The sequence below is a fragment of the Vanellus vanellus genome (genome assembly GCF_965231255.1).
Source record: "Vanellus vanellus genome assembly, chromosome: 8".
Classification (NCBI taxonomy): Eukaryota; Metazoa; Chordata; class Aves; order Charadriiformes; family Charadriidae; genus Vanellus; species Vanellus vanellus.
Genome location: NC_138913.1, coordinates 51,733 through 77,435, shown reverse-complemented (window position 1 = coordinate 77,435; position 25,703 = coordinate 51,733). Strand labels below are relative to the sequence as shown.

Here is a 25,703-nt window from a genome sequence, read left to right as displayed (position 1 = left end):
TCGGATCAAGCGGCGTCCCGTGAACCAGCACGGCCACACGTAAGGATTTGGGTGGCGTTCACTAGGAACTCTCACGGCTAGATTGGTGAAAAGTGTCGTTTATTGAAGCGACAGAGGCACAAGTTCTTTTGGAGTGCCGGTGATAGTGACCGTCTGCAAAGCCCGTGCGAATACTAAAGATGTTAGTGATACAGCCTGGCTACAAATGCGCTAAGTTCTAAAACAACTCTATAGAGATTTCTAAGTTTCCCGGGGAAGCACTTGGCATAGCCGAGCGTTCGAATCTTCCCCACGAGCGTCCTTGTGGGGGGCGAGGAGAGGCTCAGCCCGTCGACGGACGCCAGCAGTCACAGGTGGTCGGCCATGGCATTTCCCTGCCCGCGTTGGTATCTTCCCTGACATCCCTCCTCTCTGACGCTGTTTTCATACCTCTCGTTTTTTTTTTTTTTTAACCTTTCAGGTGGAGCCTGATGGACTCTAGTCATACCTACTTGTGTTACGATTGGTGTAAAATTCTCTCGCTTGGCTTTTAAAGGTATAGACTACGAAAAATTCAGAGCGAGGACTCCGTGAGGAGCGGTCGCACCTCGGAGGCGGGTAGCTTTTGGGATGGAGGTGTGTTTTGGTATTATAATGACATTATAATGAGCAAATTTCACCCAAAGGATAGCATTTTGTCCAAAATGACAGATGGTTGGCTCAGGGTAACAATTGGGCAGCTTATCAGTTCCATAAGGCCTTCAGGGGTTCCATTTGACTCTCAAGTTCCCATTTGATCGCAGAGTTTGGCCGTGGCATCTCCACACTCCGCTCCATCCGCCGCGCTGTTTTTCCTTAGAGTTGGCGCACCGGACTCCCCCAATGTCGTCAACATCTAAGGTTGCCTCGGGGACCTTTGTGAAACGCATCCTTTGCACACCAGCTGCACTCTGCTCTGGAGAGTTTCCTCCACGCTGCACTTTTCTTCAAAACGGGGCATTACCTTAATTTCTAAGTCACCTCCAGTAATGATCCCACACCAGGTTTGCCTGCCGGTGGCTGAGCGGCCCGAGGGGACGGGGCCAGCCCTGGGTCCGCTGGCTTTGTGCCTTTTTTTGGGGGGGGAATAAAAAGGGGGTGGGTGTGTGTGGGTGATGATGTCATTTGGGGCAGCCCAGGGGCCCTGAGGGAGCGTGGGCAGTGATGCTGCAGAGGAGCAGGTGAGTGGGGGATGGGGGGGTCACACGGGGGTCGCCTGAAAAGAGGCGGATCACAGCCCCCAAATGTCTGAAAATTCGGGGGGGGGGGGGGATTAGCAAACTTTAAAACCTGTAAATATGGGCGTGAGGCATTGAAATAAAGAAAAATCTCACATTTTAGTCTCTTAATAAATGAATATTCATTGCTTTACATAGGAGGAGTTTGGAATAAACCCCTAGATCTACTCTGTTACGTAAAGGATTTTAGACTATAAAAAGGTGTGTCCCAGAGCCCATTTTTGGCTCTGTCGTTCTCTGTCTGCCGGGCTGCCCGCCCTTTTCTTTACCTGCTCTGTCTCTCCCCTTCAGCTCCTCGAGGTTTTCCGGTATTCCTCAGGCTTATATTGACCCTAAATATATCTATGTCTGTGTGTAAATGGATACCTAGGGGACATGTCTATTCTCGGTAAGGGTTTTGAAATGCAAGGAAAGCCTATTTACGGAAAGCCCTTAAAACCCCGCCACACCGCCCTGCACCCTTCCCCATTTTTATTTTTTTTTTTTTAAGATGTAAAAGCGCTTTTAAAAACTACCCCTTCCCCTTCTCCCCCTTCCCCTTCTCCCCCTTTTCCCATCCCAATTTGGGGCCGCTTTCCCCTGCCGGGCTGTGCACGCAAAGCGGGAGTTGCCAGCACAGCACAAAAGTACCCCAAAGCCCTACTTCTGGGTCTGCAGGGGGGGGGGAACCCCAATTTTCTGTTTTGGGGAAAAAAAAAAAAAAAAAAAAAAAAAGAAGAAAAACTTTCCCAACTTGGGTCTCCCGGGCAAGCCCCATCCACCTGGCTTGGCGCAGCTGGAAAGCAAAAAACCCCTTTTCCACGCTCAGAAGCAAAAATCACCAATGGTCGCGTGGTGGATAAGCGTTAAAAAGCCCCAAAGCTGAGCATTGTGGAAAAGTGAAGAAACGCCCACCCCGACGTGAGGAAAAGGTGGGTGCAGCGGCGGCAGTTTGGTGGCTCCAGCGTGGGCGAGTTGCGGAGAGTGGGGCGCCCCCCGTGAGTCCCCCGCTGTGGGTTCCCCCGGCCGGCTCCCCTGGGGGCGGTCCGTCCCCGTTCCCCCCCCTCCCGCGCAGGGGGGTTGTAGCCCTCCTCGGCCACGCCCCCTCCCCGCCCCCGGTTGCCATAGGCCCCGCCTCGCCGGGCTGCCCCGCCTCGCCGGGCTGCCCCACCTGCCACCCCTCCTCGGCCCCGCCTCCTGTCCCCTGGGTCCCGCCTCCCACGCTTGGCTGACCTCTGCCGGAGCCCCGCCTCCCGCCCCGGCCCCGCCTCGCTGGCCCCGCCCAGCCCTGCTCGGCCCCCGGTTCCCCCGCCCCTGCAGCGGGGATGCGCGCATGCGCAGTACGGCGCGCGTCTGCGCTCGCTTCTGCCACCAGGCGACCAAAAGCCGGTCCTGCACCCGGGGAGCCGCTCATGCGCAGTACAGCGCGATGGTGCGAGGGGCGCGCGTGCGCAGGACAGCGAACTGCCGCGCGCTCGCTGCCGCCACCGTGCGACCGAACGCCGGTACTGCGGCCGGGGATCGGCGCATGCGCGCTACGGCGCGATGGTCTGCGCTCGCATCTGCCGCCTGGCGGCCGCAAGTCAGTACTGCAGCCGGGCGGCCGCGCCCGCGCAGTACAGCGCTCTCGTGGGTCCTGCCTCCTTCCCGGCCTCTGCCGCGCCTCCCGCCCTCCTCGGCCCCGCCTCCCCGCTCGTCCCGGCCCCGCCTCGCCACTAGCCCTCGGCCCCGGCTGCCTGCCGTCTTCCCCCCCGCCTCCCCGTCTCGGCCCCTCTTCCCCGCCCGCCTCGGCCCCGCCCTGCAGCGCCGGTCCCGCACGGGCCGTTGCCGGGCGCCGCCCCCGGCGGCGGGGGAGGGCCAGGACCACCGGGGAGACGAGCGGGCTCCTTCGGCGCGTGCGGGGGTGTCTCCCGCCCGCCGGCCGCCCGGCGCTGGCGGGGCGGGGGCTTCAAGCCGCCGCCTGCGGCAGGCTGCCGCTCCGCTGGAGCCGAGCCGGCTCCGGGTAGCCCCCGGGCGTTACCCGAGAGCTGACGGAAGGCAAGAGGGGAAGAAGGCGCGACGGTTTTATTTTGTGCCGTCGCACACAAACCGATCCGGTTTTGAAGAAGAAAAAGCCGCGGGTTTGGTAAATCCGCCCCCCACTCCGCGCCGCGCAGGCGCGGCCGCACCTGCCCGTCGCCCCGGCAACGGCCCCGCGCCGCCGCCGCCGCCGCGTCACCATGGCAACCGCTCCCGGGCTGATGGGCGGGAGTGCGGGCCAATCACAGCGCGGGAGCCACGCTCCGATTGGCCGAATTGCCTAGCCGAGGTGGGGCGCGGCGGGGACTGACGGCAACGCCGAGCCAATGGAGCGGGGCCTCCCAAAGAGGGGTGCGGGCGACGGCCAATGGGCGCGCGGCGAGGGCGGGCCGGGACGCTCCGGAAGCCGAGGGGGCCGGGGGAAAATGGCGCCCAGTTCGAAAGCGGAGCGGAGCGGAGCGGAGCGGAGCGGAGCGGGGGGAAAGCGCAGCCCGGCGTGCGGGTCCAGTGCCGGCCCGGCCCGCGGGCTCGCCGCGAGGCAGCCGTGAGACAGCCGTTGAGGCAGCTGGAGCGCGTCAAGGTGAGCGGGGGGCGGTGGGCGGTGGGCAACGATGCGGGGGGCCGAGGGAACATGGCGGGGGGGCTGTAGAGGGCCCTGAGGGGTGACGGGGGAGGGGGAAGGGGCGCTGAACGGGGGGCTTGAGGGGGGGCACTGTAGGCTCGGAGCGGGGCTGGCTGGGCCCGGCTCCCCGCGGGGTGCCTTGGGCCTGGGGAGTTTGGGGTGCGGGGCTGGCGGTGCCGGAGAAATAAAGGCCGAAAGGGCGATAGTGAAGCGGCGCCCGGGCCGTGCCGGCGCTTCCCCGCAGCGCGGTGGGGTCGGGCCCTCCGCACTTGCCCAGCGCTCCCCAAAAGTGTCTGTGGGCCCTGGCGGTGGCGGGCTGTGGGGTGGCTGCGCTCGGGCTGGCCCTCAGCGTGGCCCGCGGGGACTGCCGAGGGGGTGAGGAAGCAGAGGGGGTGAGCCGCTTCGGGGCCCGAAACAGAGAGCAGGTCTTCTGCCCCGAGGGCTGGAAAGCAGGTTCCCGGGGCTGGTTTTGGGGTGCAGAAAGAGGCGGAGTTGTGTGGCTTTGGGCTGAGGAGCAGGGGTGCGGTCCTGCGTTTTTGGGGCTTGAGAAGGGGCCCAGCAGCTGAGGTTATGAGCTCAGAAAGGGGCACTAAACGAGCGGGTTTGGGGGTTAAGAGCAGACTCCAGCCTGGCTGGTTTTGCAGGGGCCGGGGGGGGGGGAGGCAGAGAGGAATTGGGAGGCGTTGGGTGCTGCGGGGAAAAGCAGGGGGTGGGCAAGGTGCGTGGACCCTCCCCGCAGGTGGGGGTCTGGTGCCATGGGACCCCCGAGTTCAGGAGGCTGGCACGCAGCTGACTGAACTCCATGTCTCTCGGGGGGAAAGGCGCTTTTCAGACCTGGCACGCCTCTCCTCTTTGAATCTAGCTCTTCTTTGGACATTGCTGAGCATAGATATTAAGCGATTAATCATAGCAACTTATTGATATTTATACTGTGTAAAGCCATGGTGTTTAACCCTAACACTCAAGTCAGGACGCTGATTGGTTGACGACCCCGTCAACAGCCCAGGCTATTGCAAGTAGGTGGAGCTGGGAAGAAGGAGTTGAAATCAGCTGGAGCTTCAGTGCAGAGCCGGGGCTTCAATTAGCCAGAGCTTGGCAAGCAGGAGCTGGAGGGAGATGGGGTGTCCTCTGTCCGGAGCACGCATTAGCCAGAGGCAAGACTCCCGGCAGCGGTAACGAGCAGGAGCTGCAATTAGCCGGAGCGTGTGTTGGCTGGAGCAGCCGCCGGCCAAACTGCACTTCCCGCAGGGCTGAAGAGCGGCCGGGTGCAGGCTGGGCTGTCCCAAGCGAGGAGCTGCGAGCAGAGGGGAGGCGAGCGGTGCTTCTGCCGGCGGGGAGCCCGGCCTCTTGCCGGGGGGGTTAAATCCCCGCCAAGCACCTGTCTGGGCCCCGCTCCCGAGGGCAGAGGTGGGGTGGGGGTCCCCCGGCTTGTGCCCGTTGTCTGGCTGCGACAAAGAGGGTCATTTCTCGCCTCCTCTTTTCCCAGCGTCCCCTTGTGCGTCCCGGGAAGAAAATCCTGCGGGATTGATTCCGCCAGCTGCTCAGGTAATGGCAGGCGTGGGGCTGGGGGAGCGGGGAGACACGTTTGCGAGTTCAGGGGCGCTCCGGGTACTCCACGTCAAACGGGCAGAAAGGGCAAATTTGCTGCCAGCGCAGAAAAGCGGATGCAGGACTGCAGTGAACAGAGCGCGCCTCCTTCCCGGACTGGTGCCTGGGTAGTTAGGAATGTCTTCCTTTGGGGTGAAAGAGCCACCTTTCCTCTCGCCTAAATTAAGAGCTGCCCAATACCTTCTTTAGGGTCCGGTGTTTCCCTTCTGTTTGTTCATGCTACTTTTATGGGCAAGTTGGAAATAGCCTTTTCTCTTTCCCTGCGTAACTGAATCGTTAGGAGTCCGTGGCGCGAGCGTGGTTAATTTTGGAGCACCTAGGTGCCAGTGGAAACGGAATGAATGAAACGCGATGGAAACTGATGTTTTGCTTGGTTTTTACTCAACTTTTTTTTATCTTTCAGTGTTGATGGCATGTTGTCCTGTGGCTCAACCCACCTTCTGTTGCGTGGAGCCTCCGATCTAGGGTTTTTAAGTCTGAGAAGCTTGTCCTTCCAGAAAAGGACTGGTCGTTGCGCAGATTGAGGGGTAGGCTCGGAGAGCCGCTGAAGTACACGGTCAGTGTAACGGCCAAATGTCACTTAACCGTGCGGTTCCCTTTCACTCCTTTCCCCCCAGCTCCCTCAGGGCTGGGAGTTTTTGGTTTGGTTTGTTTTGTTGTTTTTTTTTTTTTTTTTTTTGCGGGGGTTGTGGGTTTGTGTGGGGCATGCGCGTGGTTTCCAAAGCAGAGCGCAGTGTTGCCTGGTGGCAGCCTGCAGAGCCCTTTTGCTGCCTGACCTCTCCTTTTGCACTCCACTCTCAGGGCTGTAACTTTCCTTTGGCTGATTTGAGCAGAGCAATGAAGTGACTTGCCTGTGTAAATGTGCTGGTGATACCAGGAAGGGAAGCGCTTGGACCGGTAGTGAAAAACTTGGCTCCGAGTACGATTTCTGAAGGCAGAACAACAACAGCAGCAGGAAGCGTCCCAAAGGTGATGCCAAGTACTTTTTCCTCCGCTCAGCTGTCGTCTGGGCAAACCTTCAGGGAAGAAGGCAGCTTGAGATTCCTACCTGGCTTTGCGTTCACGGGTTTTTTTCCTCTCTCGGCAGGTTGTCAACGGCCAGCCTTTCTCCGCGGTCACCCTTTCTTCTGCCGTGACGGTACGGGACACACGGAAAGGATCCAGAGTGCTCTGCCAGGACCAGGTACGTCTCCCATGTGCGTCTGCGTTTTTCCTAAGGTCCTTGTCGTGGGGGCTTTGAAGTGAAAGCAAAGGATGTGCTGACTCTCCTCCCGTAGTTTTTCGATGAAATATTTGAACGCGAATACTAAAAATAAGGTGTGTTCCGGAGCACGTTGCGCCCATGCAAAGCTTGCTTCGCTCCGCTTATTTTCTCCGCCCGAAAGCATCATCTCTTTCTGTGTGCTTACCGTTAACTGGCACTGTGAGAATAATGTTGCACTAAAAGAGGCAAGAAAGGGTTCGCAAGGGTTCAGATGTTCCGAAGAAAGAGACTTTGTTTTCGTGGTAAAAGCTTTATGCTTTTTCAGTCCACAGGTTTTTAAAATAGCTTCCAGTAGTCCTGGATAACCTTACTGAGATACTAGCCTCTGTACGCAAAGCAGTCGAGGTCAGAGAAGAGACAGGGACAAAGTGGGACAAAGCAGGGTGGCTTCTGCGTGTTTTCCGGGCTTTGCCAGGAAGCACTGGCAGCCTTGTAAGTGGTGACAGCGGGTCCCGATGTGTTTTTGGTGAGCTACTGCTTCCCTAATGGCCTTATTTGGCAACGAGACTTTGCACTCTTTCTCTTTCTCTTTTTTTTTTTTTCCCGTTTGTTTGGGGTTGGTTTTGGTTTTTTGTTTGTTTGTTTGTTTGTTTGTTTTAAGAAAACCAAAGTCCACAGCCCGTCTTCTGAATTTGTTGGGTTCTCAGTCGTACCAGGCGAGGTATCATAAACACGCGTTCCTCTGCGCACTCAGCACAGCCGAAAGCATCAGTTCATCTGCCGGTCCTTTTTGGTGGCCTTATGGATTGCGGGAGCGGGGATTTGATCCCCTCCCCCCCCCCCCCCCTTCCCCGGTAAAAGCCTATGGGGGCTTTTTCATCTTGCTGATTTTTCTATCCTAAATTAAACTTTAAAAATGGTTAAAATTGTAGAATTTACAAACGTCCTTGCGTTGTTTAAACTGCAGCTGCCAAATGGCTGTAGCATACAATGTATTCGGTGTACTTTGGCAATGAGGTATTTGTTCTAAAGCTTTAAAAACAGGGCCGTTTTTTAAAAAAGTTACATTTAAACGTTTAAGAAAGGAAATGTTTAAAACCAAATGTTTAAACAAAGGATACGTTTCAAAAGGGACAGTTGAATGTTAGCGGTTTTTTATTGCCAATCTTCAGAGGGAGCACTCTGGAGTTCTTGGTTTCTGTCTGGCTGTCAGCAGCGCGTTTCCCCGGCGGTTCAGCAGCATCTCTCCTGGGCAGGGCAGCCGGCCAGACGTCCCCGCTAATCGTGCGGCACTCAACTCCCCCCTCCCCCGAGTCAAATTATAGCTGTGTATTTTGGAGATGGATGGTTTAATGGTATGGATTGACAGCTGGGCAAGTTCATTTAGTGCCAAAGGAAAGTCAAATACTTTTATACTATAAGTATTCTTATTGCAGAGAGAGAGAGAGCGAGAGATCTCTAAGCATACGTGCACCTCTTCAGCGTAGAGTGAAGGACTGAGCTTTGTTCGTTCTTGTTCATTGCACTCTTTGGAGTTTTACCCTTCCCTTTCGGCTGTACTGACCCAGCAAGGTGTGCAGCAGCAGCAGCAGCAGCAGCAGTGGCATGAGGGCTGTGGCTGTTTGAGGTGGTCCGTCGCGTCGATTCTGGTCACGGCCCAGCCCTGTGCGGCAGCCTGGCAGGGGGAGGTCCCCGCGGCAGCGCCGTGAGGAAGGCAGGAGGGGTTTCCTAGAGCCAGCCCGAGGGTTTACTGCCGTGCTCAGAATGGCAGCAGGCGGCACTTAGTCTTAATACTGACCGGAAGAGTTCCAGTCGCTCTGGCTTTGAAAGGCCACGCTGTATTTGGCGCTGAGCTGTTTCCCTACAGGAGTCCTCCTGTCGCTGCGCTGCCGCCCCGTGCCTCGGTGTGAGGGAATTCCTCTGCTTTCTTCTGTGCTCTTTGTTAATCTGCTGAAATATAATTGGGGCTTTTGGTGTTTCAGGTGTCTCGCCGTACGGGTCTGGCGATGCTCAGTAGACCTCCCCCTGCCCAGGTGTTGTGTTAAAGGGCAAAGTAATTTGGCAGACAAGAAAGCCCTTTGCGTTCCAGGCTGTCTCAGAGGGGCTGGGGGCGGCGAGGCTTAGGTTCTGAGCGATGCCCGATTTGGCATTAAAAGTCCGGTGGCGTTCAATATGTACTATTGAACTATCACGATTACGGAGGCACTAATAGCACCACACGCAATCGGATCAAGCGGCGTCCCGTGAACCAGCATGGCCACACGTAAGGATTTGGGTGGCGTTCACTAGGAACTCTCACGGCTAGATTGGTGAAAAGTGTCGTTTATTGAAGCGACAGAGGCACAAGTTCTTTTGGAGTGCCGGTGATAGTGACCGTCTGCAAAGCCCGTGCGAATACTAAAGATGTTAGTGATACAGCCTGGCTACAAATGCGCTAAGTTCTAAAACAACTCTATAGAGATTTCTAAGTTTCCCGGGGAAGCACTTGGCATAGCCGAGCGTTCGAATCTTCCCCACGAGCGTCCTTGTGGGGGGCGAGGAGAGGCTCAGCCCGTCGACGGACGCCAGCAGTCACAGGTGGTCGGCCATGGCATTTCCCTGCCCGCGTTGGTATCTTCCCTGACATCCCTCCTCTCTGACGCTATTTTCATACCTCTCGTTTTTTTTTTTTTTAACCTTTCAGGTGGAGCCTGATGGACTCTAGTCATACCTACTTGTGTTACGATTGGTGTAAAATTCTCTCGCTTGGCTTTTAAAGGTATAGACTACGAAAAATTCAGAGCGAGGACTCCGTGAGGAGCGGTCGCACCTCGGAGGCGGGTAGCTTTTGGGATGGAGGTGTGTTTTGGTATTATAATGACATTATAATGAGCAAATTTCACCCAAAGGATAGCATTTTGTCCAAAATGACAGATGGTTGGCTCAGGGTAACAATTGGGCAGCTTATCAGTTCCATAAGGCCTTCAGGGGTTCCATTTGACTCTCAAGTTCCCATTTGATCGCAGAGTTTGGCCGTGGCATCTCCACACTCCGCTCCATCTGCCGCGCTGTTTTTCCTTAGAGTTGGCGCACCGGACTCCCCCAATGTCGTCAACATCTAAGGTTGCCTCGGGGACCTTTGTGAAACGCATCCTTTGCACACCAGCTGCACTCTGCCCTGGAGAGTTTCCTCCACGCTGCACTTTTCTTCAAAACGGGGCATTACCTTAATTTCTAAGTCACCTCCAGTAATGATCCCACACCAGGTTTGCCTGCCGGTGGCTGAGCGGCCCGAGGGGACGGGGCCAGCCCTGGGTCCGCTGGCTTTGTGCCTTTTTTTGGGGGGGGAATAAAAAGGGGGTGGGTGTGTGTGGGTGATGATGTCATTTGGGGCAGCCCAGGGGCCCTGAGGGAGCGTGGGCAGTGATGCTGCAGAGGAGCAGGTGAGTGGGGGATGGGGGGGTCACACGGGGGTCGCCTGAAAAGAGGCGGATCACAGCCCCCAAATGTCTGAAAATTCGGGGGGGGGGGGGGGATTAGCAAACTTTAAAACCTGTAAATATGGGCGTGAGGCATTGAAATAAAGAAAAATCTCACATTTTAGTCTCTTAATAAATGAATATTCATTGCTTTACATAGGAGGAGTTTGGAATAAACCCCTAGATCTACTCTGTTACGTAAAGGATTTTAGACTATAAAAAGGTGTGTCCCAGAGCCCATTTTTGGCTCTGTCGTTCTCTGTCTGCCGGGCTGCCCGCCCTTTTCTTTACCTGCTCTGTCTCTCCCCTTCAGCTCCTCGAGGTTTTCCGGTATTCCTCAGGCTTATATTGACCCTAAATATATCTATGTCTGTGTGTAAATGGATACCTAGGGGACATGTCTATTCTCGGTACGGTTTTTGAAATGCAAGGAAAGCCTATTTACGGAAAGCCCTTAAAACCCCGCCACACCGCCCTGCACCCTTCCCCATTTTTATTATTTTTTTTTTAAGATGTAAAAGCGCTTTTAAAAACTACCCCTTCCCCTTCTCCCCCTTCCCCTTCTCCCCCTTTTCCCATCCCAATTTGGGGCCGCTTTCCCCTGCCGGGCTGTGCACGCAAAGCGGGAGTTGCCACCACAGCACAAAAGTACCCCAAAGCCCTACTTCTGGGTCTGCAGGGGGGGGGGAACCCCAATTTTCTGTTTTGGGGAAAAAAAAAAAAAAAAAAAAAAAAAGAAGAAAAACTTTCCCAACTTGGGTCTCCCGGGCAAGCCCCATCCACCTGGCTTGGCGCAGCTGGAAAGCAAAAAACCCCTTTTCCACGCTCAGAAGCAAAAATCACCAATGGTCGCGTGGTGGATAAGCGTTAAAAAGCCCCAAAGCTGAGCATTGTGGAAAAGTGAAGAAACGCCCACCCCGACGTGAGGAAAAGGTGGGTGCAGCGGCGGCAGTTTGGTGGCTCCAGCGTGGGCGAGTTGCGGAGAGTGGGGCGCCCCCCGTGAGTCCCCCGCTGTGGGTTCCCCCGGCCGGCTCCCCTGGGGGCGGTCCGTCCCCGTTCCCCCCCCCTCCCGCGCAGGGAGGTTGTAGCCCTCCTCGGCCACGCCCCCTCCCCGCCCCCGGTTGCCATAGGCCCCGCCTCCCCGCGCTGCCCCACCTGCCACCCCTCCTCGGCCCCGCCTCCTGTCCCCTGGGCCTCGCCTCCCACGCTTGGCTGACCTCTGCCGGAGCCCCGCCTCCCGCCCCGGCCCCGCCTCGCTGGCCCCGCCCAGCCCTGCTCGGCCCCCGGTTCCCCCGCCCCTGCAGCGGGGATGCGCGCATGCGCAGTACGGCGCGCGTCTGCGCTCGCTTCTGCCACCAGGCGACCAAAAGCCGGTCCTGCACCCGGGGAGCCGCTCATGCGCAGTACAGCGCGATGGTGCGAGGGGCGCGCGTGCGCAGGACAGCGAACTGCCGCGCGCTCGCTGCCGCCACCGTGCGACCGAACGCCGGTACTGCGGCCGGGGATCGGCGCATGCGCGCTACGGCGCGATGGTCTGCGCTCGCATCTGCCGCCTGGCGGCCGCAAGTCAGTACTGCAGCCGGGCGGCCGCGCCCGCGCAGTACAGCGCTCTCGTGGGTCCTGCCTCCTTCCCGGCCTCTGCCGCGCCTCCCGCCCTCCTCGGCCCCGCCTCCCCGCTCGTCCCGGCCCCGCCTCGCCACTAGCCCTCGGCCCCGGCTGCCTGCCGTCTTCCCCCCCGCCTCCCCGTCTCGGCCCCTCTTCCCCGCCCGCCTCGGCCCCGCCCTGCAGCGCCGGTCCCGCACGGGCCGTTGCCGGGCGCCGCCCCCGGCGGCGGGGGAGGGCCAGGACCACCGGGGAGACGAGCGGGCTCCTTCGGCGCGTGCGGGGGTGTCTCCCGCCCGCCGGCCGCCCGGCGCTGGCGGGGCGGGGGCTTCAAGCCGCCGCCTGCGGCAGGCTGCCGCTCCGCTGGAGCCGAGCCGGCTCCGGGTAGCCCCCGGGCGTTACCCGAGAGCTGACGGAAGGCAAGAGGGGAAGAAGGCGCGACGGTTTTATTTTGTGCCGTCGCACACAAACCGATCCGGTTTTGAAGAAGAAAAAGCCGCGGGTTTGGTAAATCCGCCCCCCACTCCGCGCCGCGCAGGCGCGGCCGCACCTGCCCGTCGCCCCGGCAACGGCCCCGCGCCGCCGCCGCCGCCGCGTCACCATGGCAACCGCTCCCGGGCTGATGGGCGGGAGTGCGGGCCAATCACAGCGCGGGAGCCACGCTCCGATTGGCCGAATTGCCTCGCCGAGGTGGGGCGCGGCGGGGACTGACGGCAACGCCGAGCCAATGGAGCGGGGCCTCCCAAAGAGGGGTGCGGGCGACGGCCAATGGGCGCGCGGCGAGGGCGGGCCGGGACGCTCCGGAAGCCGAGGGGGCCGGGGGAAAATGGCGCCCAGTTCGAAAGCGGAGCGGAGCGGAGCGGAGCGGGGGGAAAGCGCAGCCCGGCGTGCGGGTCCAGTGCCGGCCCGGCCCGCGGGCTCGCCGCGAGGCAGCCGTTGAGGCAGCTGGAGCGCGTCAAGGTGAGCGGGGGGCGGTGGGCAACGATGCGGGGGGCCGAGGGAACATGGCGGGGGGGCTGTAGAGGGCCCTGAGGGGTGACGGGGGAGGGGGAAGGGGCGCTGAACGGGGGGCTTGAGGGGGGGCACTGTAGGCTCGGAGCGGGGCTGGCTGGGCCCGGCTCCCCGCGGGGTGCCTTGGGCCTGGGGAGTTTGGGGTGCGGGGCTGGCGGTGCCGGAGAAATAAAGGCCGAAAGGGCGATAGTGAAGCGGCGCCCGGGCCGTGCCGGCGCTTCCCCGCAGCGCGGTGGGGTCGGGCCCTCCGCACTTGCCCAGCGCTCCCCAAAAGTGTCTGTGGGCCCTGGCGGTGGCGGGCTGTGGGGTGGCTGCGCTCGGGCTGGCCCTCAGCGTGGCCCGCGGGGACTGCCGAGGGGGTGAGGAAGCAGAGGGGGTGAGCCGCTTCGGGGCCCGAAACAGAGAGCAGGTCTTCTGCCCCGAGGGCTGGAAAGCAGGTTCCCGGGGCTGGTTTTGGGGTGCAGAAAGAGGCGGAGTTGTGTGGCTTTGGGCTGAGGAGCAGGGGTGCGGTCCTGCGTTTTTGGGGCTTGAGAAGGGGCCCAGCAGCTGAGGTTATGAGCTCAGAAAGGGGCACTAAACGAGCGGGTTTGGGGGTTAAGAGCAGACTCCAGCCTGGCTGGTTTTGCAGGGGCCGGGGGGGGGGAGGCAGAGAGGAATTGGGAGGCGTTGGGTGCTGCGGGGAAAAGCAGGGGGTGGGCAAGGTGCGTGGACCCTCCCCGCAGGTGGGGGTCTGGTGCCATGGGACCCCCGAGTTCAGGAGGCTGGCACGCAGCTGACTGAACTCCATGTCTCTCGGGGGGAAAGGCGCTTTTCAGACCTGGCACGCCTCTCCTCTTTGAATCTAGCTCTTCTTTGGACATTGCTGAGCATAGATATTAAGCGATTAATCATAGCAACTTATTGATATTTATACTGTGTAAAGCCATGGTGTTTAACCCTAACACTCAAGTCAGGACGCTGATTGGTTGACGACCCCGTCAACAGCCCAGGCTATTGCAAGTAGGTGGAGCTGGGAAGAAGGAGTTGAAATCAGCTGGAGCTTCAGTGCAGAGCCGGGGCTTCAATTAGCCAGAGCTTGGCAAGCAGGAGCTGGAGGGAGATGGGGTGTCCTCTGTCCGGAGCACGCATTAGCCAGAGGCAAGACTCCCGGCAGCGGTAACGAGCAGGAGCTGCAATTAGCCGGAGCGTGTGTTGGCTGGAGCAGCCGCCGGCCAAACTGCACTTCCCGCAGGGCTGAAGAGCGGCCGGGTGCAGGCTGGGCTGTCCCAAGCGAGGAGCTGCGAGCAGAGGGGAGGCGAGCGGTGCTTCTGCCGGCGGGGAGCCCGGCCTCTTGCCGGGGGGGTTAAATCCCCGCCAAGCACCTGTCTGGGCCCCGCTCCCGAGGGCAGAGGTGGGGTGGGGGTCCCCCGGCTTGTGCCCGTTGTCTGGCTGCGACAAAGAGGGTCATTTCTCGCCTCCTCTTTTCCCAGCGTCCCCTTGTGCGTCCCGGGAAGAAAATCCTGCGGGATTGATTCCGCCAGCTGCTCAGGTAATGGCAGGCGTGGGGCTGGGGGAGCGGGGAGACACGTTTGCGAGTTCAGGGGCGCTCCGGGTACTCCACGTCAAACGGGCAGAAAGGGCAAATTTGCTGCCAGCGCAGAAAAGCGGATGCAGGACTGCAGTGAACAGAGCGCGCCTCCTTCCCGGACTGGTGCCTGGGTAGTTAGGAATGTCTTCCTTTGGGGTGAAAGAGCCACCTTTCCTCTCGCCTAAATTAAGAGCTGCCCAATACCTTCTTTAGGGTCCGGTGTTTCCCTTCTGTTTGTTCATGCTACTTTTATGGGCAAGTTGGAAATAGCCTTTTCTCTTTCCCTGCGTAACTGAATCGTTAGGAGTCCGTGGCGCGAGCGTGGTTAATTTTGGAGCACCTAGGTGCCAGTGGAAACGGAATGAATGAAACGCGATGGAAACTGATGTTTTGCTTGGTTTTTACTCAACTTTTTTTTATCTTTCAGTGTTGATGGCATGTTGTCCTGTGGCTCAACCCACCTTCTGTTGCGTGGAGCCTCCGATCTAGGGTTTTTAAGTCTGAGAAGCTTGTCCTTCCAGAAAAGGACTGGTCGTTGCGCAGATTGAGGGGTAGGCTCGGAGAGCCGCTGAAGTACACGGTCAGTGTAACGGCCAAATGTCACTTAACCGTGCGGTTCCCTTTCACTCCTTTCCCCCCAGCTCCCTCAGGGCTGGGAGTTTTTGGTTTGGTTTGTTTTGTTGTTTTTTTTTTTTTTTTTTTTGCGGGGGTTGTGGGTTTGTGTGGGGCATGCGCGTGGTTTCCAAAGCAGAGCGCAGTGTTGCCTGGTGGCAGCCTGCAGAGCCCTTTTGCTGCCTGACCTCTCCTTTTGCACTCCACTCTCAGGGCTGTAACTTTCCTTTGGCTGATTTGAGCAGAGCAATGAAGTGACTTGCCTGTGTAAATGTGCTGGTGATACCAGGAAGGGAAGCGCTTGGACCGGTAGTGAAAAACTTGGCTCCGAGTAGGATTTCTGAAGGCAGAACAACAACAGCAGCAGGAAGCGTCCCAAAGGTGATGCCAAGTACTTTTTCCTCCGCTCAGCTGTCGTCTGGGCAAACCTTCAGGGAAGAAGGCAGCTTGAGATTCCTACCTGGCTTTGCGTTCACGGGTTTTTTTCCTCTCTCGGCAGGTTGTCAACGGCCAGCCTTTCTCCGCGGTCACCCTTTCTTCTGCCGTGACGGTACGGGACACACGGAAAGGATCCAGAGTGCTCTGCCAGGACCAGGTACGTCTCCCATGTGCGTCTGCGTTTTTCCTAAGGTCCTTGTCGTGGGGGCTTTGAAGTGAAAGCAAAGGATGTGCTGACTCTCCTCCCGTAGTTTTTCGATGAAATATTTGAACGCGAATACTAAAAATAAGGTGTGTTCCGGAGCACGTTGCGCCCATGCAAAGCTTGCTTCGCTCCGCTTATTTTCTCCGCCCGAAAGCATCATCTCTTTCTGTGTGCTTACCGTTAACTGGCACTGTGAGAATAATGTTGCACTAAAAGAGGCAAGAAAGGGTTCGCAAGGGTTCAGATGTTCCGAAGAAAGAGACTTTGTTTTCGTGGTAAAAGCTTTATGCTTTTTCAGTCCACAGGTTTTTAAAATAGCTTCCAGTAGTCCTGGATAACCTTACTGAGATACTAGCCTCTGTACGCAAAGCAGTCGAGGTCAGAGAAGAGACAGGCACAAAGTGGGACAAAGCAGGGTGGCTTCTGCGTGTTTTCCGGGCTTTGCCAGGAAGCACTGGCAGCCTTGTAAGTGGTGACAGCGGGTCCCGATGTGTTTTTGGTGAGCTACTGCTTCCCTAATGGCCTTATTTGGCAACGAGACTTTGCACTCTTTCTCTTTCTCTTTTTTTTTTTTTCCCGTTTGTTTGGGGTTGGTTTTGGTTTTTTGTTTGTTTGTTTGTTTGTTTGTTTTAAGAAAACCAAAGTCCACAGCCCGTCTTCTGAATTTGTTGGGTTCTCAGTCGTACCAGGCGAGGTATCATAAACACGCGTTCCTCTGCGCACTCAGCACAGCCGAAAGCATCAGTTCATCTGCCGGTCCTTTTTGGTGGCCTTATGGATTGCGGGAGCGGGGATTTGATCCCCTCCCCCCCCCCCCCCTTCCCCGGTAAAAGCCTATGGGGGCTTTTTCATCTTGCTGATTTTTCTATCCTAAATTAAACTTTAAAAATGGTTAAAATTGTAGAATTTACAAACGTCCTTGCGTTGTTTAAACTGCAGCTGCCAAATGGCTGTAGCATACAATGTATTCGGTGTACTTTGGCAATGAGGTATTTGTTCTAAAGCTTTAAAAACAGGGCCGTTTTTTAAAAAAGTTACATTTAAACGTTTAAGAAAGGAAATGTTTAAAACCAAATGTTTAAACAAAGGATACGTTTCAAAAGGGACAGTTGAATGTTAGCGGTTTTTTATTGCCAATCTTCAGAGGGAGCGCTCTGGAGTTCTTGGTTTCTGTCTGGCTGTCAGCAGCGCGTTTCCCCGGCGGTTCAGCAGCATCTCTCCTGGGCAGGGCAGCCGGCCAGACGTCCCCGCTAATCGTGCGGCACCCAACTCCCCCCTCCCCCGAGTCAAATTATAGCTGTGTATTTTGGAGATGGATGGTTTAATGGTATGGATTGACAGCTGGGCAAGTTCATTTAGTGCCAAAGGAAAGTCAAATACTTTTATACTATAAGTATTCTTATTGCAGAGAGAGAGAGAGCGAGAGATCTCTAAGCATACGTGCACCTCTTCAGCGTAGAGTGAAGGACTGAGCTTTGTTCGTTCTTGTTCATTGCACTCTTTGGAGTTTTACCCTTCCCTTTCGGCTGTACTGACCCAGCAAGGTGTGCAGCAGCAGTGGCATGAGGGCTGTGGCTGTTTGAGGGGGTCCGTCGCGTCGATTCTGGTCACGGCCCAGCCCTGTGCGGCAGCCTGGCAGGGGGAGGTCCCCGCGGCAGCGCCGTGAGGAAGGCAGGAGGGGTTTCCTAGAGCCAGCCCGAGGGTTTACTGCCGTGCTCAGAATGGCAGCAGGCGGCACTTAGTCTTAATACTGACCGGAAGAGTTCCAGTCGCTCTGGCTTTGAAAGGCCACGCTGTATTTGGCGCTGAGCTGTTTCCCTACAGGAGTCCTCCTGTCGCTGCGCTGCCGCCTCGTGCCTCGGTGTGAGGGAATTCCTCTGCTTTCTTCTGTGCTCTTTGTTAATCTGCTGAAATATAATTGGGGCTTTTGGTGTTTCAGGTGTCTCGCCGTACGGGTCTGGCGACGCTCAGTAGACCTCCCCCTGCCCAGGTGTTGTGTTAAAGGGCAAAGTAATTTGGCAGACAAGAAAGCCCTTTGCGTTCCAGGCTGTCTCAGAGGGGCTGGGGGCGGCGAGGCTTAGGTTCTGAGCGATGCCCGATTTGGCATTAAAAGTCCGGTGGCGTTCAATATGTACTATTGAACTATCACGATTACGGAGGCACTAATAGCACCACACGCAATCGGATCAAGCGGCGTCCCGTGAACCAGCATGGCCACACGTAAGGATTTGGGTGGCGTTCACTAGGAACTCTCACGGCTAGATTGGTGAAAAGTGTCGTTTATTGAAGCGACAGAGGCACAAGTTCTTTTGGAGTGCCGGTGATAGTGACCGTCTGCAAAGCCCGTGCGAATACTAAAGATGTTAGTGATACAGCCTGGCTACAAATGCGCTAAGTTCTAAAACAACTCTATAGAGATTTCTAAGTTTCCCGGGGAAGCACTTGGCATAGCCGAGCGTTCGAATCTTCCCCACGAGCGTCCTTGTGGGGGGCGAGGAGAGGCTCAGCCCGTCGACGGACGCCAGCAGTCACAGGTGGTCGGCCATGGCATTTCCCTGCCCGCGTTGGTATCTTCCCTGACATCCCTCCTCTCTGACGCTATTTTCATACCTCTCGTTTTTTTTTTTTTTAACCTTTCAGGTGGAGCCTGATGGACTCTAGTCATACCTACTTGTGTTACGATTGGTGTAAAATTCTCTCGCTTGGCTTTTAAAGGTATAGACTACGAAAAATTCAGAGCGAGGACTCCGTGAGGAGCGGTCGCACCTCGGAGGCGGGTAGCTTTTGGGATGGAGGTGTGTTTTGGTATTATAATGACATTATAATGAGCAAATTTCACCCAAAGGATAGCATTTTGTCCAAAATGACAGATGGTTGGCTCAGGGTAACAATTGGGCAGCTTATCAGTTCCATAAGGCCTTCAGGGGTTCCATTTGACTCTCAAGTTCCCATTTGATCGCAGAGTTTGGCCGTGGCATCTCCACTCCGCTCCATCCGCCGCGCTGTTTTTCCTTAGAGTTGGCGCACCGGACTCCCCCAATGTCGTCAACATCTAAGGTTGCCTCGGGGACCTTTGTGAAACGCATCCTTTGCACACCAGCTGCACTCTGCCCTGGAGAGTTTCCTCCACGCTGCACTTTTCTTCAAAACGGGGCATTACCTTAATTTCTAAGTCACCTCCAGTAATGATCCCACACCAGGTTTGCCTGCCGGTGGCTGAGCGGCCCGAGGGGACGGGGCCAGCCCTGGGTCTGCTGGCTTTGTGCCTTTTTTTGGGGGGGGAATAAAAAGGGGGTGGGTGTGTGTGGGTGATGATGTCATTTGGGGCAGCCCAGGGGCCCTGAGGGAGCGTGGGCAGTGATGCTGCAGAGGAGCAGGTGAGTGGGGGATGGGGGGGTCACACGGGGGTCGCCTGAAAAGAGGCGGATCACAGCCCCCAAATGTCTGAAAATTCGGGGGGGGGGGGATTAGCAAACTTTAAAACCTGTAAATATGGGCGTGAGGCATTGAAATAAAGAAAAATCTCACATTTTAGTCTCTTAATAAATGAATATTCATTGCTTTACATAGGAGGAGTTTGGAATAAACCCCTAGATCTACTCTGTTACGTAAAGGATTTTAGACTATAAAAAGGTGTGTCCCAGAGCCCATTTTTGGCTCTGTCGTTCTCTGTCTGCCGGGCTGCCCGCCCTTTTCTTTACCTGCTCTGTCTCTCCCCTTCAGCTCCTCGAGGTTTTCCGGTATTCCTCAGGCTTATATTGACCCTAAATATATCTATGTCTGTGTGTAAATGGATACCTAGGGGACATGTCTATTCTCGGTAAGGGTTTTGAAATGCAAGGAAAGCCTATTTACGGAAAGCCCTTAAAACCCCACCACACCGCCCTGCACCCTTCCCCATTTTTATTTTTTTTTTTTTAAGATGTAAAAGCGCTTTTAAAAACTACCCCTTCCCCTTCTTCCCCTTCCCCTTCTCCCCCTTTTCCCATCCCAATTTGGGGCCGCTTTCCCCTGCCGGGCTGTGCACGCAAAGCGGGAGTTGCCACCACAGCACAAAAGTACCCCAAAGCCCTACTTCTGGGTCTGCAGGGGGGGGGGGAACCCCAATTTTCTGTTTTGGGGGAAAAAAAAAAAAAAAAAAAAGAAGAAAAACTTTCCCAACTTGGGTCTCCCGGGCAAGCCCCATCCACCTGGCTTGGCGCAGCTGGAAAGCAAAAAACCCCTTTTCCATGCTCAGAAGCAAAAATCACCAATGGTCGCGTGGTGGATAAGCGTTAAAAAGCCCCAAAGCTGAGCATTGTGGAAAAGTGAAGAAACGCCCACCCCGACGTGAGGAAAAGGTGGGTGCAGCGGCGGCAGTTTGGTGGCTCCAGCGTGGGCGAGTTGCGGAGAGTGGGGCGCCCCCCGTGAGTCCCCCGCTGTGGGTTCCCCCGGCCGGCTCCCCTGGGGGCGGTCCGTCCCCGTTCCCCCCCCTCCCGCGCAGGGGGGTTGTAGCCCTCCTCGGCCACGCCCCCTCCCCGCCCCCGGTTGCCATAGGCCCCGCCTCGCCGGGCTGCCCCGCCTCGCCGGGCTGCCCCACCTGCCACCCCTCCTCGGCCCCGCCTCCTGTCCCCTGGGTCCCGCCTCCCGCGCTTGGCTGACCTCTGCCGGAGCCCCGCCTCCCGCCCCGGCCCCGCCTCGCTGGCCCCGCCCAGCCCTGCTCGGCCCCCGGTTCCCCCGCCCCTGCAGCGGGGATGCGCGCATGCGCAGTACGGCGCGCGTCTGCGCTCGCTTCTGCCACCAGGCGACCAAAAGCCGGTCCTGCACCCGGGGAGCCGCTCATGCGCAGTACAGCGCGATGGTGCGAGGGGCGCGCGTGCGCAGGACAGCGAACTGCCGCGCGCTCGCTGCCGCCACCGTGCGACCGAACGCCGGTACTGCGGCCGGGGATCGGCGCATGCGCGCTACGGCGCGATGGACTGCGCTCGCATCTGCCGCCTGGCGGCCGCAAGTCAGTACTGCAGCCGGGCGGCCGCGCCCGCGCAGTACAGCGCTCTCGTGGGTCCTGCCTCCTTCCCGGCCTCTGCCGCGCCTCCCGCCCTCCTCGGCCCCGCCTCCCCGCTCGTCCCGGCCCCGCCTCGCCACTAGCCCTCGGCCCCGGCTGCCTGCCGTCTTCCCCCCCGCCTCCCCGTCTCGGCCCCTCTTCCCCGCCCGCCTCGGCCCCGCCCTGCAGCGCCGGTCCCGCACGGGCCGTTGCCGGGCGCCGCCCCCGGCGGCGGGGGAGGGCCAGGACCACCGGGGAGACGAGCGGGCTCCTTCGGCGCGTGCGGGGGTGTCTCCCGCCCGCCGGCCGCCCGGCGCTGGCGGGGCGGGGGCTTCAAGCCGCCGCCTGCGGCAGGCTGCCGCTCCGCTGGAGCCGAGCCGGCTCCGGGTAGCCCCCGGGCGTTACCCGAGAGCTGACGGAAGGCAAGAGGGGAAGAAGGCGCGACGGTTTTATTTTGTGCCGTCGCACACAAACCGATCCGGTTTTGAAGAAGAAAAAGCCGCGGGTTTGGTAAATCCGCCCCCCACTCCGCGCCGCGCAGGCGCGGCCGCACCTGCCCGTCGCCCCGGCAACGACCCCGCGCCGCCGCCGCCGCCGCGTCACCATGGCAACCGCTCCCGGGCTGATGGGCGGGAGTGCGGGCCAATCACAGCGCGGGAGCCACGCTCCGATTGGCCGAATTGCCTCGCCGAGGTGGGGCGCGGCGGGGACTGACGGCAACGCCGAGCCAATGGAGCGGGGCCTCCCAAAGAGGGGTGCGGGCGACGGCCAATGGGCGCGCGGCGAGGGCGGGCCGGGACGCTCCGGAAGCCGAGGGGGCCGGGGGAAAATGGCGCCCAGTTCGAAAGCGGAGCGGAGCGGAGCGGAGCGGGGGGAAAGCGCAGCCCGGCGTGCGGGTCCAGTGCCGGCCCGGCCCGCGGGCTCGCCGCGAGGCAGCCGTTGAGGCAGCTGGAGCGCGTCAAGGTGAGCGGGGGGCGGTGGGCGGTGGGCAACGATGCGGGGGGCCGAGGGAACATGGCGGGGGGGCTGTAGAGGGCCCTGAGGGGTGACGGGGGAGGGGGAAGGGGCGCTGAACGGGGGGCTTGAGGGGGGGCACTGTAGGCTCGGAGCGGGACTGGCTGGGCCCGGCTCCCCGCGGGGTGCCTTGGGCCTGGGGAGTTTGGGGTGCGGGGCTGGCGGTGCCGGAGAAATAAAGGCCGAAAGGGCGATAGTGAAGCGGCGCCCGGGCCGTGCCGGCGCTTCCCCGCAGCGCGGTGGGGTCGGGCCCTCCGCACTTGCCCAGCGCTCCCCAAAAGTGTCTGTGGGCCCTGGGGGTGGCGGGCTGTGGGGTGGCTGCGCTCGGGCTGGCCCTCAGCGTGGCCCGCGGGGACTGCCGAGGGGGTGAGGAAGCAGAGGGGGTGAGCCGCTTCGGGGCCCGAAACAGAGAGCAGGTCTTCTGCCCCGAGGGCTGGAAAGCAGGTTCCCGGGGCTGGTTTTGGGGTGCAGAAAGAGGCGGAGTTGTGTGGCTTTGGGCTGAGGAGCAGGGGTGCGGTCCTGCGTTTTTGGGGCTTGAGAAGGGGCCCAGCAGCTGAGGTTATGAGCTCAGAAAGGGGCACTAAACGAGCGGGTTTGGGGGTTAAGAGCAGACTCCAGCCTGGCTGGTTTTGCAGGGGCCGGGGGGGGGGGAGGCAGAGAGGAATTGGGAGGCGTTGGGTGCTGCGGGGAAAAGCAGGGGGTGGGCAAGGTGCGTGGACCCTCCCCGCAGGTGGGGGTCTGGTGCCATGGGACCCCCGAGTTCAGGAGGCTGGCACGCAGCTGACTGAACTCCATGTCTCTCGGGGGGAAAGGCGCTTTTCAGACCTGGCACGCCTCTCCTCTTTGAATCTAGCTCTTCTTTGGACATTGCTGAGCATAGATATTAAGCGATTAATCATAGCAACTTATTGATATTTATACTGTGTAAAGCCATGGTGTTTAACCCTAACACTCAAGTCAGGACGCTGATTGGTTGACGACCCCGTCAACAGCCCAGGCTATTGCAAGTAGGTGGAGCTGGGAAGAAGGAGTTGAAATCAGCTGGAGCTTCAGTGCAGAGCCGGGGCTTCAATTAGCCAGAGCTTGGCAAGCAGGAGCTGGAGGGAGATGGGGTGTCCTCTGTCCGGAGCACGCATTAGCCAGAGGCAAGACTCCCGGCAGCGGTAACGAGCAGGAGCTGCAATTAGCCGGAGCGTGTGTTGGCTGGAGCAGCCGCCGGCCAAACTGCACTTCCCGCAGGGCTGAAGAGCGGCCGGGTGCAGGCTGGGCTGTCCCAAGCGAGGAGCTGCGAGCAGAGGGGAGGCGAGCGGTGCTTCTGCCGGCGGGGAGCCCGGCCTCTTGCCGGGGGGGTTAAATCCCCGCCAAGCACCTGTCTGGGCCCCGCTCCCGAGGGCAGAGGTGGGCTGGGGGTCCCCCGGCTTGTGCCCGTTGTCTGGCTGCGACAAAGAGGGTCATTTCTCGCCTCCTCTTTTCCCAGCGTCCCCTTGTGCGTCCCGGGAAGAAAATCCTGCGGGATTGATTCCGCCAGCTGCTCAGGTAATGGCAGGCGTGGGGCTGGGGGAGCGGGGAGACACGTTTGCGAGTTCAGGGGCGCTCCGGGTACTCCACGTCAAACGGGCAGAAAGGGCAAATTTGCTGCCAGCGCAGAAAAGCGGATGCAGGACTGCAGTGAACAGAGCGCGCCTCCTTCCCGGACTGGTGCCTGGGTAGTTAGGAATGTCTTCCTTTGGGGTGAAAGAGCCACCTTTCCTCTCGCCTAAATTAAGAGCTGCCCAATACCTTCTTTAGGGTCCGGTGTTTCCCTTCTGTTTGTTCATGCTACTTTTATGGGCAAGTTGGAAATAGCCTTTTCTCTTTCCCTGCGTAACTGAATCGTTAGGAGTCCGTGGCGCGAGCGTGGTTAATTTTGGAGCACCTAGGTGCCAGTGGAAACGGAATGAATGAAACGCGATGGAAACTGATGTTTTGCTTGGTTTTTACTCAACTTTTTTTTATCTTTCAGTGTTGATGGCATGTTGTCCTGTGGCTCAACCCACCTTCTGTTGCGTGGAGCCTCCGATCTAGGGTTTTTAAGTCTGAGAAGCTTGTCCTTCCAGAAAAGGACTGGTCGTTGCGCAGATTGAGGGGTAGGCTCGGAGAGCCGCTGAAGTACACGGTCAGTGTAACGGCCAAATGTCACTTAACCGTGCGGTTCCCTTTCACTCCTTTCCCCCCAGCTCCCTCAGGGCTGGGAGTTTTTGGTTTGGTTTGTTTTTTTTTTTTTTTTTTTTTTTTTTTTGCGGGGGTTGTGGGTTTGTGTGGGGCATGCGCGTGGTTTCCAAAGCAGAGCGCAGTGTTGCCTGGTGGCAGCCTGCAGAGCCCTTTTGCTGCCTGACCTCTCCTTTTGCACTCCACTCTCAGGGCTGTAACTTTCCTTTGGCTGATTTGAGCAGAGCAATGAAGTGACTTGCCTGTGTAAATGTGCTGGTGATACCAGGAAGGGAAGCGCTTGGACCGGTAGTGAAAAACTTGGCTCCGAGTACGATTTCTGAAGGCAGAACAACAACAGCAGCAGGAAGCGTCCCAAAGGTGATGCCAAGTACTTTTTCCTCCGCTCAGCTGTCGTCTGGGCAAACCTTCAGGGAAGAAGGCAGCTTGAGATTCCTACCTGGCTTTGCGTTCACGGGTTTTTTTCCTCTCTCGGCAGGTTGTCAACGGCCAGCCTTTCTCCGCGGTCACCCTTTCTTCTGCCGTGACGGTACGGGACACACGGAAAGGATCCAGAGTGCTCTGCCAGGACCAGGTACGTCTCCCATGTGCGTCTGCGTTTTTCCTAAGGTCCTTGTCGTGGGGGCTTTGAAGTGAAAGCAAAGGATGTGCTGACTCTCCTCCCGTAGTTTTTCGATGAAATATTTGAACGCGAATACTAAAAATAAGGTGTGTTCCGGAGCACGTTGCGCCCATGCAAAGCTTGCTTCGCTCCGCTTATTTTCTCCGCCCGAAAGCATCATCTCTTTCTGTGTGCTTACCGTTAACTGGCACTGTGAGAATAATGTTGCACTAAAAGAGGCAAGAAAGGGTTCGCAAGGGTTCAGATGTTCCGAAGAAAGAGACTTTGTTTTCGTGGTAAAAGCTTTATGCTTTTTCAGTCCACAGGTTTTTAAAATAGCTTCCAGTAGTCCTGGATAACCTTACTGAGATACTAGCCTCTGTACGCAAAGCAGTCGAGGTCAGAGAAGAGACAGGGACAAAGTGGGACAAAGCAGGGTGGCTTCTGCGTGTTTTCCGGGCTTTGCCAGGAAGCACTGGCAGCCTTGTAAGTGGTGACAGCGGGTCCCGATGTGTTTTTGGTGAGCTACTGCTTCCCTAATGGCCTTATTTGGCAACGAGACTTTGCACTCTTTCTCTTTCTCTTTTTTTTTTTTTTCCCCGTTTGTTTGGGGTTGGTTTTGGTTTTTTGTTTGTTTGTTTGTTTGTTTGTTTTAAGAAAACCAAAGTCCACAGCCCGTCTTCTGAATTTGTTGGGTTCTCAGTCGTACCAGGCGAGGTATCATAAACACGCGTTCCTCTGCGCACTCAGCACAGCCGAAAGCATCAGTTCATCTGCCGGTCCTTTTTGGTGGCCTTATGGATTGCGGGAGCGGGGATTTGATCCCCTCCCCCCCCCCCTTCCCCGGTAAAAGCCTATGGGGGCTTTTTCATCTTGCTGATTTTTCTATCCGAAATTAAACTTTAAAAATGGTTAAAATTGTAGAATTTACAAACGTCCTTGCGTTGTTTAAACTGCAGCTGCCAAATGGCTGTAGCATACAATGTATTCGGTGTACTTTGGCAATGAGGTATTTGTTCTAAAGCTTTAAAAACAGGGCCGTTTTTTAAAAAAGTTACATTTAAACGTTTAAGAAAGGAAATGTTTAAAACCAAATGTTTAAACAAAGGATACGTTTCAAAAGGGACAGTTGAATGTTAGCGGTTTTTTATTGCCAATCTTCAGAGGGAGCGCTCTGGAGTTCTTGGTTTCTGTCTGGCTGTCAGCAGCGCGTTTCCCCGGCGGTTCAGCAGCATCTCTCCTGGGCAGGGCAGCCGGCCAGACGTCCCCGCTAATC

The 25,703-nt window shown here is 57.9% G+C and overlaps 2 long non-coding RNA genes across 2 annotated transcripts; both read left to right on the top strand.

Annotated features, from left to right (window-relative positions):
* The first annotated feature begins 6,378 nt into the window (after positions 1-6,378).
* Positions 6,379-7,387, top strand: LOC309674921. The gene is made up of 3 exons (XR_014269438.1): positions 6,379-6,453; positions 6,572-6,667; positions 7,350-7,387. It is a non-coding gene; the product is annotated as an uncharacterized lncRNA (long non-coding RNA).
* A 16,724-nt stretch (positions 7,388-24,111) lies between these two features.
* Positions 24,112-25,122, top strand: LOC309674952. Its single transcript, XR_014269439.1, has 3 exons — positions 24,112-24,186; positions 24,305-24,400; positions 25,085-25,122. It is a non-coding gene; the product is annotated as an uncharacterized lncRNA (long non-coding RNA).
* The last annotated feature ends 581 nt before the right edge of the window (positions 25,123-25,703 follow it).